Source organism: Suncus etruscus, chromosome 2 (genome assembly GCF_024139225.1).
Source record: "Suncus etruscus isolate mSunEtr1 chromosome 2, mSunEtr1.pri.cur, whole genome shotgun sequence".
In the NCBI taxonomy this organism is placed as follows: domain Eukaryota; kingdom Metazoa; phylum Chordata; class Mammalia; order Eulipotyphla; family Soricidae; genus Suncus; species Suncus etruscus.
Window position 1 is genome coordinate 64,652,889 of NC_064849.1, and position 12,511 is coordinate 64,665,399.

At 44.7% G+C, this 12,511-nt stretch overlaps 1 non-coding gene and 1 pseudogene across 1 annotated transcript; both read right to left on the reverse strand.

Moving 5' to 3' along the window:
* Positions 1–3,784: 3,784 nt before the first annotated feature.
* LOC126002409 (U7 small nuclear RNA) lies at positions 3,785–3,846 on the reverse strand. The gene has a single exon (XR_007493121.1). It is a non-coding gene; the product is annotated as a U7 small nuclear RNA (small nuclear RNA).
* A 2,334-nt stretch (positions 3,847–6,180) lies between these two features.
* Positions 6,181–6,307, reverse strand: LOC126002891 (uncharacterized; annotated as a pseudogene).
* Between the last annotated feature and the right edge of the window lie 6,204 nt (positions 6,308–12,511).

Sequence of the window (12,511 nt, forward strand, 5' to 3'; positions counted from 1 at the left end):
CACGCCACGCCTCCGGGCCCGCGGCGCGCCCCCAACCTCCGAGGCCCGGCGCTCCAGCCGGCCGCTGCGCCCGCCTGCCCGCGACTGTCGCTTCCCGCCGGGGGCGGCTGCAGAGTGGGCGCGGCCAGGCTCCCTTCCCTCCGCCCCAGCCCCCCAATTTCCTGCCCCCGCCGCCCCCAAAAACTCTCCAGCGGCCGCGGGAAAGCTGGCAGGGGCGCGGAGTGGGGGCGGGCCGGGGAGGGTCCTGGAAGCCTCCTCTGCGTCCACCTCGATGGGGCTGCAGGATCTGAAAAATAAATAAATAAATAAAAAGGGGAGGTCAAAGTTAATTTCCTTCCACGTTCCCTTTTCTCTCTGGTGGGGGGAGAGGAAGGGGCAGGGGAGCCCCGTGGCTGAGCCCCTCCCCAGCCTCGCTGGAAAGGGTTAAGGGATGAGAGCTGGGTGGGGAGCCGGGAAGGCCGGGCCCGAAGAAACTCCGGGCTGGAGAACAAGTTCCAAGGACAGGGCAACTCCAGCCCCCGCCCCCCCCCCGAGTCTGGGGCCTGCGAGGGGCCTGCAGGCCGGACGCCCGGAGACACCCCACCCCACCCCAGACTGAGCCCCCCGGCTGGGCTTTGAAGCCTGGCTCCTGAAAGCGCCTTTCAGCAACTTGGAGGGGCCCGTGGGATCGGAGGAGTCCACCTCCGAGGTTCCCTCCCGCCCCCGTCCCCCTGTCTGTCGTCTGGGGCCCTCACCAGCCGGGGGGCACGGGGCGGAGTCCCCAGCACAAAGCACACCTTGTGCACTGGGGGCCCCAGCGCCCTGGCAGCGTCCGGAACCTGGGGCCTTTATTTCCCGGACCCAGAACTCCGAGGGTGACTCCCAGGCAGGGGCAGCCGTTTTTTCAGAAAAGGGTCCTGCCTGCCACGTGCCCCTGCGCCCCACTCTTTCCCCAGCTGTGGAGGCCCTGGTCCGACCAGCCGCCCCACCCCCACCTGTGCCCCCCAGCCCCTAGGAATGCGCCCTTGGCCTTAGCCCTGTATTCCGAGACAGACCGTGTGGGGCGTGGGAAGAGGTCAGGCTTAGGACTCGGCACCGGATAGGCAGTAAAAGAGAAAAAAAAAATGCTTTAAACTTATGCTTCCATTTCCTTCACGCAGAGAAGGGGCAGTGTTACCCATGGCCCAGGAGCAGGGCCACCCCTTGGCTCTGAGCTAGGCCGAGGAGACCCAAATAGTCCAGAGGTCCGGCTTCTCTTGCAGCTCAGCCCGGCCCAGGGTGTCTGGAGCTTCACAGGTATCCCCTCTTTCCCCCTAAGAAATCTGTTGCCACCAGCCTTTCTCCTATTTATTTTTAACTGTCTTTTGAGGGGTGGACCATGCACAGCAATGGTGCTCAAGGGCCATTTCTGGCTGGATACTCAGGAGTGGCCTTTGGTGGTGCTCAGGGATCACTATGAGGTGCCAGGGATCGAGTGTTGGCAGCATCGCAGAACAAGTGACTTCACTCCTGTACCATCTCTGCCAGCCTTCTTCCATCAGGCTGGCTCACCTTCCTTTCTAGTCCATTTCCTGTCTTCTGCCTCTCCCTCTAGGTGTAACAGATTGGGTTAGGTAGCCTGGATCCAGTCCCACTTTAGCTAGTAATGAGGCATGTGTGGCCTCTTAAGCTCTCTGACCTCTCTGGGCTGCCTCCTATAAGTTCATTCATTTGGCCAAATCCATTCACTCATTTCACAAATCCCACAAATACTTATTGTCAGCTCTAACCCGCCCAAGAATATAGCATACACTAAAACTCATCATTCGGCACCCATGGAAGGAGCAAAGAAAGAGAAAAACAGATATTCCAGGGAATGATAAAACTCCACAAGACATGCAAGGTCTCTGCTGAGGCCCTCTGGAGAGAAGGTCTCCCTTCTCTAGGAGGAGGACATGAACGTAGCCACTGAGCAGCAGCACCATAAGTTCTGAACCATTTTTTAAGTCCTCAACTCATATACACTGAGCAATTAATTCCTTGCTTGAGGACATTAGGCTAAAACTTGTGTGATTGTGGAGCTGGAAAAATAGGATAGAAGGTAGGGTGGTTGCCTTATATGGGGCTGACTCAGGTTCAATATGAGGCATCCTATATGGTCTGTTGAGCACTGCCAGAAGTGATTTCTGAGTACAGATACTCCTCACTTAACGACCTACCTGTTGAGCAACCGCTCGCACTTACGACCATCTCTTCATCATTAGGACTGCTCACACTTACGAGCATTTCACTGATGGTATGTGCTAGAACGTGGTAGCGGCCCTGCGTCTCAATGTCATTCATGGCTGCTGTACACTATTCTGAGGTCCAGTACTGCTATTTCCCTGGTCAGTATTCACATTTCAGCAGTAAATTATTTTTTTGTGACACAAAGAAAAACACGTTATAAACAGCTATAATGTACTATACATACAGTACAACTATACTGTATACAGTCTAGGATCTCTCTCAGGCCCACACAACACAGCACAGCAATGTGACAATATACAGTACAGATATAGTACATTACAGTATGTACAGTTCAGTGTAACTTTATAAAGCTTTTTCTTCAAGCATGCAAGTTGTTTGTGATCTGGGTACCTTATTCTGAATTATACTTTACCCCAGATGTCTCCAAAAAGGAAAAGCAAGGCTTCACCAGGAAATGCCAAGAAACAAAGGAAAGTTATTGATCTTCAGAAGAGAATGAAGATCAGTGGTCCTCAAACTATGGCTCACGGGCCACATTGTATTTGTATCTGTTTTGTTTCTTCATTGCAAAATAAGATATATGCAGTGTGCATAAGAATTCGTTCATGGGCCCGGAGAGATAGCACAGCGGCGTTTGCCTTGCAAGCAGCCGATCCAGGACCAAAGGTGGTTGGTTCGAATCCCTGTGTCCCATGTGGTCCCCCGTGCCTGCCAGGAGCTATTTCTGAGCAGATAGCCAGGAGTAACCCCTGAGCACTGCCAGGTGTGGCCCAAAAACAAACAAACAAACAAAAAAAAATTCTTTCATAAGTTTTGTTTTTACTATAGTCAGACCCTCCAATGGTCTGAGGGACAGGGAACTGGCCCCCTGTTTAAAAAGTTTGAGGACCCCTGAATTGAAGATCATAAAGAATTATGAAGGTGTCAAAAAAAAGTCCATGAGATAGTAGTACAGCAGAACTTGGTGGAGGAAGACGAAAATAAAAACATGGAAGAAATACCAAAGAAGTTTACTGTGAAGGGATTAGCTGGTGTGTTCTCAAAAGTGAATGCAGCTAGGTTGGAACTTGAGTGTATGGATCCGAATGTTTCACAAAGGTGGAAAGATACATAAGTGAATTTTTACAGTGCTATCATGAAATATATGAAGAAAAAAAGAAAATGACAAAACAGACCACTCTAAGTGGATACTTTTGGAAAGTTACACCAAGCACTACCAAAACTTCCATTTCTACTCTATAGTGTCCCTTACCTGGGCTTTCAGCAGCTCCTGATAATAGCTCTGATGATGACACAGATGAAGATTTTGAAGGATTAGTTGACTATATGATAGCCTGAATTTATTTATTTTTGTTTATTTTAAATATATTTTTTCATCTTGTACACTCTACAGTACAGTACTGGGTTTTTGGTGCTTTAATGTACCTACTTTACTATGTTCTGTAATACATTGCACTACTGTGTGTAAATTACACAATCTATGCAAATTAAAACAAGTGGAAGTTTTCAGTTTAATCTTTTTTTTTTGTTTGTTTGTTTTTTTGGGGTTTTTTTGGTTTTGTTTTGTTTTGCTTTCTGGGGCCTTCCAGTGGAGACCAGAAAGCCTGCTGGACAAATTCTAAAAGAGCTGTAACACTTTTGTTATTTTACTTATTCAGAATACTGTATTGTCAAGTACTATTCATATACTGTACTACTATTGTATACAGTACATGCAGTTCCTCACTTAACGACCAATTTGATTAACGACCAAGTCTTTAAAATGGAACTTGGTCGTTAATCGAGGAGTATCTGTATAGAGGCATGAGTAACTCCTGAGCATCACTAGATATGTCAAAAGCAAATAGATAAACTGCTCATGTGATTGTGTTGAAGGCCTTCCTCAACCTGGCCCAAACCCACCTTCCCAAGCTTGGAGAGAAAGACCCCAGCTCCAGTCTAAGAAGCATTTGATTTGTCTTGGCTCATGTGGCCATGAAACAGCTTACCCTGACAGGAACCTGTTTGCTTATGGACTGAAGAGACCCCCACTTGGGATGAGCCTCATTCTACAGTGTAGATCTTTTCCCTTCCACGGCTCCACAGGGAAAGGCAGGATTGCCACCAAAATATTTTCTGCCTTGTTCAGGTCCACACCTGAGCTCCTATGACCTCATTCCTGGGGGCTCCCATAGAAGAGAGCAAGAGCTGAGGAACTGGAGTTTCTGCTGTGATGTGCATCACCCACATTGGTCAGAACCTGGATAGGAAACAATGTTGAAAGAACGAATCTTCTGTAGATGGGGAGAGGGTGGTGGTCAGGAAATCAAATAACCAATGCTATTCTCTAGGGCAGTGTTTTTCAACCTTTTTGTGCTCAGGCACACTTTTTGGGGTGGGGGGTCACACCCGGCAGCGCTCAGGAGTTTCTCCTGGCTCTCTGCTCAGAAATCGCTCCTGGCAGGCTCGGGGGACCATATGGGATGCCAGGATTTGAACCACCGTCCTTCTGCATGCAAGGCAAACACCTTACCTCCAATGCTATCTCTCCGTCCCCAAAATGGCACTCTTTTTCCATGGAAAAAAACCACGAGTCACAACACCATTAGAAAATGTTAAAAAAAAAAAAAATGTAACTCTGTGCCTATATTGGGTTTTTTGAGTTTTTTGTTTTGTCTTGTTTTGTTTTGTTTGTTTTTGGGTCACACCTGGCAGCGCTCAGGGGTTACTCCTGGCTCTATGCTCAGAAATTGCTCCTGACAGGCTCGGGGGACCATATGGGATACTGGGATTCGAACCACTGTCCTTCTGCATGCAAGGCAAACGCCCTACCTCCATACTATCTCTCCGGCCCTTCTGTGCCTTTATTGACTATATATAAAGTAATTCTTTTGAATAGGAAATTACTTTATTATGAAATAATCTAATGATTGGTCTATTTGTGAGCCGAAGCCGCATGTTACGAATGAAATTGGAATTTTTCCCATCAGACACACCAGAAATACCAGGCACACCAAACAATAGTTCACGGCACACTAGTTGAAAAATGCTGCTCTGGGGTTCAGTCACTGGATGAGGAAAGGGAGAAGATGTGAAGATCTGAAAGACAATATGGAGGTGGTTACAAGATGCTAGAAGATACTAGGCTGAAGCTACAGTCTTATACATAGCTGCTGGGGCTGGGCATGTACTCAGAGTCAAGCACTTGCCTTATATACCTGAGGTTCTGGGTTCAATCCCTGATGCTCTGCAAGGAAAGAGATAAAATAGATAAGCAGTCACCAACCAATTGAGGTACACTTTGGGGAAACCACATTTCTATTTCTTGCTTGTGCCTAGCACTGACCAGATCTGCTCAGGAGCCAAAGGAGAAAGAAATGAGACAAAGGCAATCACTTGAGGTTGCTCTCCCAGGCTCAGAACAGGTTAGCACCCTTGCTATTAGAGGGGACATCAAAGGACCAGCCCCACTTTATTCCCCTAATACAGGTCAAACAGACCCAAGGAAATATTTTTCCCTAGGCTCTTCTATCTTGGAATCATAAGGTAGTCCTCTGAGATAAAATAATTGTCAGGCTATGGAGCTGGCTTAAATGTACACCTCACATTTAAGAAGCCCAGGCTTCGGGCTCGGAGAGATAGCACAGTGGCGTTTGCCTTGCAAATAGCCGATCCAGGACCAAAGGTGGTTGGTTCAAATCCCGGCATCCCATATGGTCCCCCGTGCCTGCCAGGAGCTATTTCTGAGCAGACAGCCAGGAGTAATCCCTGAGCACCGCCGGGTATGATGCCCCCCGCCCCCCAAAAAAAGAAGCCCAGGTTTCAAGTATCCAAGAATAGGTGACTGGGTAAAGAAACTCCTTCACACATTCTCTGTGAGAACAGATGTCTAACTCTCCAGTTACTGCCACAGCCATGAGGTAGGGCCTTGGCCTCACCTGTCTTTCTTGTTCCAAGAGCCCAATGCTTTTCTTTGCAGTTATACATTTCTCTTTTTTTTTAATTGAGGTTCCCACATTTGGGGAAATTGCAGGGGTCAGCACATTGGAGTGCAATGGATAAGCCTTGCCCTGGGGAAACCACCTTCATGATCATGGTATCTCCCCTGCCAGGTAAGTATGCAGTTATACAACTCTTCTTAAAAAAAAAAAAAAAAAATGCCTGTGAAACAATGGGCTTGTCATGTGAACCATAGAACTTTGGAATTTTGGATGCTGCTAAACAATTGTACCAAGAAAAAGAGAAAGTTGATGACACTGTGGTCCATCTTAGAACAAGAGAAAGAGGTAACCATAATCAGCTCCAACCCAAATAAACAATGAGGGGCTTTGGCCAATGTAGAAGATGTCAAAACCAGACTATAGGCAGCATCCATGGACAGGTGCTAAATGAAGAAGTGTTTGGATAGACAAAATAATACAGAATACACCCCAATAAAATCAGCATGTTCTACCCTATTATGGGAAACCCAGGTGCTCTGCAGGCAGTGTTTTAATACCTGATTCACTCCAAGTAATCGAGCTTAGTGTCCATAGCCAAGGGGTAGGAACTGGCTAAGTACCTGGAAAGCCCAAGATATTGGCCACCTGCCCTTTCTGCCCTTTGCCCCATGAAATTAAGACCTCTTGAGGATGAATATCCTTAAAGAACCTTAAGAACAAAGAGACATAGTACAGCAGATAGGGTACTTGCCTCACATGCAATCAAACCTGCCACCACGTAAGGTTTCCCCAAGAAGAGCCAAGAATGATTTCTGAGCAGAGTAAGCCCCTAAGCACAGCTGAGAGTGAGCTCTGAACACAGAGTTGAAAATAACGAGCTCAGCAGTAGCACCACTGTGTGTTGGCCAAACTTCAATCTAAAAAAAAAAAAAAAAAAAAAAAGAACCAGATGCTGCGGTTGAACAATCAAAATGCAATGCCTGTTTTGATGGCCATTCTTACTCTAGTCTCCTCAGTATAAATTTCAGTAACCACCCCTCCTTACACACACACACACACACACACACACACACACACACACACACACTTCCTCTCTTCTCTCTCACACACAGTTCATAAATGGAGGGGAAAAAAAAGAACCAGATGCTGGGGGCTCAACAGTTATTCTGACCATCTGATGATCTCACTAGATACTCACATTGATCTAATTCCACATGTGGGAAGAAATTACAGTATACTAGAAATGGTGGAAGCTTAACTAAAAATTAAAAACTTAGTTTTGTGAAGAGGGATAGTACAGAGATTAAGGTGCTTACCTTACATGCAGCCAATCCTGATTCTGTCCCTAGCACCTCAAGTGGTCCTCTGAGCACAGTTAGGAATGAGCCCCTGCATAGTCCTTAAGCACCCCTGGGTATACTGCCCCAAAGTAAAATAAAATAAAATAAAATAAAATAAAAACATAGCCTTGAATCCCAGGATATATCCCTGGGGAGCTATGTGACTCTAGATGTGACTTAAATTCTATGCTCTTCCGTTTCCTCTTCTATGAAATAAGGATGACAGGGATAAGTTTCCCAGGGTTGTTGGGACAAGATTCAATGAAATGAGCTATGTAAAAGGCTTTGATAAAGTGCTTGGAATAGACTGAACACGCCCTATGTATTTTCACATTTTATATTGCTGTTACTCCTGTTCTTCAGAAATCTCTGAGTTTGCTTTGGTAGAACAGCCTACTCCAAGTTAGAACCTGGAAACTCAAATCTGTAAACTAATGTGCGTCACCAAAAAAAAAAAAAAAAAAAGGCATTTTACGGATTGGAGAGATAGCACAGTTGTAGGGTGTTTGCCTTGCACGCTAACAACCTGGGTGTTCGATCCCCAGCATCCCATATGGTCCCTGAAGCCTGCCAGAAGTGATTTCTGAGTGCAGAGCCAGGAATAACTCCTGAGCATCACCGGGCATGGCCCAAAAACAAGAACAACAAAGAAATTTGTACAGAGGTCAGTACCTTCTCTGCTCTTCAGGACATTTTAATCTAGAAGGGAAGAGAAAGCTTCCTAAATATTCAACTAGCAACTCAAATCAATGATTACTAACGAAAAGACTGACAATTCCTAGAACCAATCACACAGAGCCATTAAAGAGGAGGCCCTGACTTTTTGTGACTTCTCTCTTCCCGCCTTCTTGCCACACCTCCACCTTGTAGCTGCTGCCCCCTTGTGTCTGTCACTTCCCTTGCACCCCTGGGTAATCCAAGAGCATTGTTCAGCCAGGGACAATTCCTGGGAAAGGGACACACACATGCCAGGGCCCAGCCTGGGAGAAAAGAGTATCTCTCTTTTTCAAATTGCCTAGTGGGTCGGGAAAATGAATCAAAAGGCTGGAGTGCATGCACTTGCATGCTGGAGCCCGGACTTGGATCTGGCATCCATGGGCCCCCAGATACCACCAACAGGCACTGTCAGGGTTTGGTTGTTGTTGTTGTTGTTGTTGTTGTTGTTTTTTAGCAAATTCCCAAGAGCACAGCTCCAGTGTCTCCAAAACTTTCAAAACACACTTTCAGAGTGGACTACCCTACCCCCATCAGCTTCATTTTCCTGCTGACAATGATGTATAAAAATATTTGTGTTTTTACCTGAGAAAATTAAAATCTCCACCCTTTCCAAGATCTATCTATACATGGGCTTTTTATGTATAGAACGTGTCCTGATTTGGGTTTGTATGGAGCATAAAGGTATCAAAGAATAACAGGATAGCAGATTAAAGCCCTCACAAGATTTGTGAGTTTTGGAGTATGTATTTTTGAGGTTTTACAAATATCTTGTTCTCTTCATCTTTATTTTGAGGCCACACCTGGCTGAGCTTAGTAGTTCAGTATTCTAAGGACTATGTGATGTCAGGGATTGGACTCAGGTGTCCTGTGTGCAAACCATGTTCTTGGTCCACTAAACTCTCTCACCAGCCCAAATATTTTTTTCTTATATAAGGTATACCTAGTGGTTTTTGATGGATCTTGCCTATAGCAATAATTATTATAACCATCTAATGGTGATTTTATTTTCCCTCATTCCTTATACATTTGATATTGGAATTATTCTATATAGGAGACTAATTCCTTCTCCTAGTTAGTCATTCAATGCCACTTATTTATGTCATATGATTTCTTTTTTTCTTTCTTTCTTTTCTTTTTTTTGGGGGGGTCACATCCGGCAGTGCTCAGGGGTAACTCCTGGATCCACGCTCAGAAATTGCTTCTGGCAGGCTCAGAGGACCATATGGGATGCCGGGATTCGAACCAATGACCTTGTGCATGAAAGGCAAATGCCTTACCTCCATGCTATCTCTCTGGCCCCATGTCATATAATTTCTTTCTTTCTTTTTTTTTTTTTTTTTTTTTTTTTGGTTTTTGGGCCACACCCAGCAATGCTCAGGGGTTATTCCTGGCTGTCTGCTCAGAAATAGCTCCTGGCAGACACGGGGGACCATATGGGACACCGGGATTCGAACCAACCACCTCAGGTCCTGGATCGGCTGCTTGCAAGGCAAACACCGCTGTGCTATCTCTCCAGGCCCCGTCATATGATTTCTATCAAATAGATATTTATTTTCTTTTTGAGCTATCATCTCATATTGTTATTTACTACATTCTTCAAATGATTCCAGTCTTAATCATTGGAACACCTTTTAGATGTAGAACTATCTTTTATATAGTTCCTATATCCTTTTTGATATACTCTCTTATCATTCTGACCTGATTTCTGTGGAGAGGGAACATAACCAGTGATGCTCAGGGTTTACCCCTCAGTTTGTGCTCAGAGATCACTTTTTGGGGGAACCATAGGTGGTGCTAGGAACTAAATTGGGTTCAGTCCCATGCAAGGCAATCATCTTAGTCTCTCTACTTATCCCTATAGCCTGATTGATAGACTTTAACAATGGCATTTTATTTTTTATTTATTTTTTTTTTTTTTGGATTTTCGGGCCATACCTAGTGACGCACAGGGGTTACTCCTGGCTATGCGCTCAGAAATCGCTCCTAGCTTGGGGGACCATATGGGATGCTGGGGGATCAAACTGAAATCAGTTCTGAGTCAGCTGCATGCAAGGCAAACACCCTGCCACTGTGCCATTGCTCCGGCCCAACAATGGCATTTTTCACTACTGTGATATCATATGAAACAGTTCCACACCCTTAAAAGTTTTCTTCTCTTGCAATCACAGCAAGTCTATAACAAAAGTTGAATCTTCTACACAGAAACCAATGAACAAAATTTCACAGAAAAGGACAAAATAAAAGTACCCAGTGGAATTAGATTCAGACGCTCTTGCCAAAACAAAACCCCATCACAGAATAGAATTGCAAGAGAGAGAACAGAAGAGAGAGTTAAGTTGTAAAACTTCAGCCTGGGGTGGAAGAAAGGGTAGAGTTGTACCAAAACCAGGCAATTCAACCCTGAAAGCCTATACTTTTAACTCTATAGGAAGCAAGACATGACAGGATATAGAAAGGATATAGAAAGTCATTGGCAGGTGCCATCTTGATAATTTCCCAACCAACCATGCTAATATATAGATATGGTGGGTACCATATTGAATTTCATCCTCTATAATAGACACTGAAGTAGAGCACCACCCAATTCTAATGAAAAGCTGATGTGATAATTATGTGACTCAGCAGAAGAGCACTTGCTTCACATCCATGAAGCTCCTGAGTACCAAAAGAAAAGTAAGTGATTACTCCAGCAGCAAGCTGATTCCTCCTAGCAAGCAAGCTGCACATTATACAGAAAGTTTATCCTGAATCTCCCAAAGCATAGCCAATTAACAAAGGATCTACACTACCTGCATTGCTCCTTTGCCAGCAGGTAAAACTGCTTCTGGTCAACTCCACAGAGTCTCAGCCTTTCTAGCTGATGACAGAATCTTAATCACTTTATCAACTTGTATTGGTTATTCAGATAATACCCGTTACTGGTGACTTTTGGCTGCCCAGACCTACTCAAATTTGAGTTACAGGTCCTAGATAACCTCAAATGTACTATCTAACTTCTGGGACTATCCAGGCCCACCCTGATTCAGTGTTACAGCAAAGTTTTGGCTTTCAAGACTGTGATTCACCAAGATGTTCCCAGCCACACTCAACCTTGGTGCTGCAGCTAATGCCAGGCACTTATAACCACAAACTCCTGGTTAGCACCTCCAGACCTGCTTGAATTTGAACCCTCAACCCTCACATGGATCACACAGACAGATGTAATGGAGAGAGAGAGACCATCTCACCTTCACCATTGGATCATGACAGAAGCCGGAAAAAAAAAAAAGGAACTAAGCCCATAGACTACCAGGAGACCTCAAAGCAGTAGTTTCCTCCTGGAGGTTTACTGAAATGAGGAAGTGAGTGGAAGATAATCTCAACAACAGGAAAAATGAGAGAAGGTCAAGCAGAAATCATAAAACTAAAAATAGATGAAGGAAAGCAATAGCTCAGCAGCATAATGGAGAAAGTCAAACAACAAATCAAGGAGGAAAGTAGAGTCATTCAAAAAAGACCAACAAAAGAGGCTGGAGCAGTGGCGCAAGTGGTAAGGCATCTGCCTTGCACGTGCTAGCCTAGGACAAACTACGTTTTGCTCCCCCAACATCCTATCCTGGTCCCCCAAGCCAGGAGCGATTTCTGAGTGCATAGCCAGGAGTAACCCCTGAACGTCACTGGGTGTGCCCCCCCCAAAAAAAAACAAAAATAATTTAAAATAATAAAGATAGTACAAAAGCAATATGGGACAGCACTAGAAAGAATATTATTCATATCACAGGTGTTTAAGAGTTTCAGAACAGAGGGAAAAGGGAATATTCTTATTTGCAGAAATAATAGCTGAGAACTCCCCTGAGCCGAGAAAAGAGAACTAACATCCAGGAAACTAATGATTCCAAACAAACAGAACCCAAACAGATGCACACCAAGACATGTAAGAGCTGAAATAGTTAAATAAAAAAGAGAGCTAAAGAAAAAAACTAAAAAAAGAGCTAAAAAAATGCAAAGAATCACATATAACGTAATTCCCAATGAATATCAGCAAGGGTTAGGGATGTAGCTTCGTGTATAAGCATGTGCCTTTGTGTGAGCCCTGAGTTAAGTAACCCCTGCATCCATCCCCCAAAAAGATTATCAGCAGTTTTCTCTATAGAAACTACAGTCCATATCAAAGTGGCATGACCTATTTAAAGTCATGCTAAATAGAAAAGACCTCTATCCAAGAATACTAACTATATAGCCTAGTAGATTATTAATATTTGAAGAAGGAAGAGTTTTTTAGGCAGCAGTTAACAGAATTAATTGCTACTAAACTGGCCCTCCAATAAATACATAATGGACTTCTAT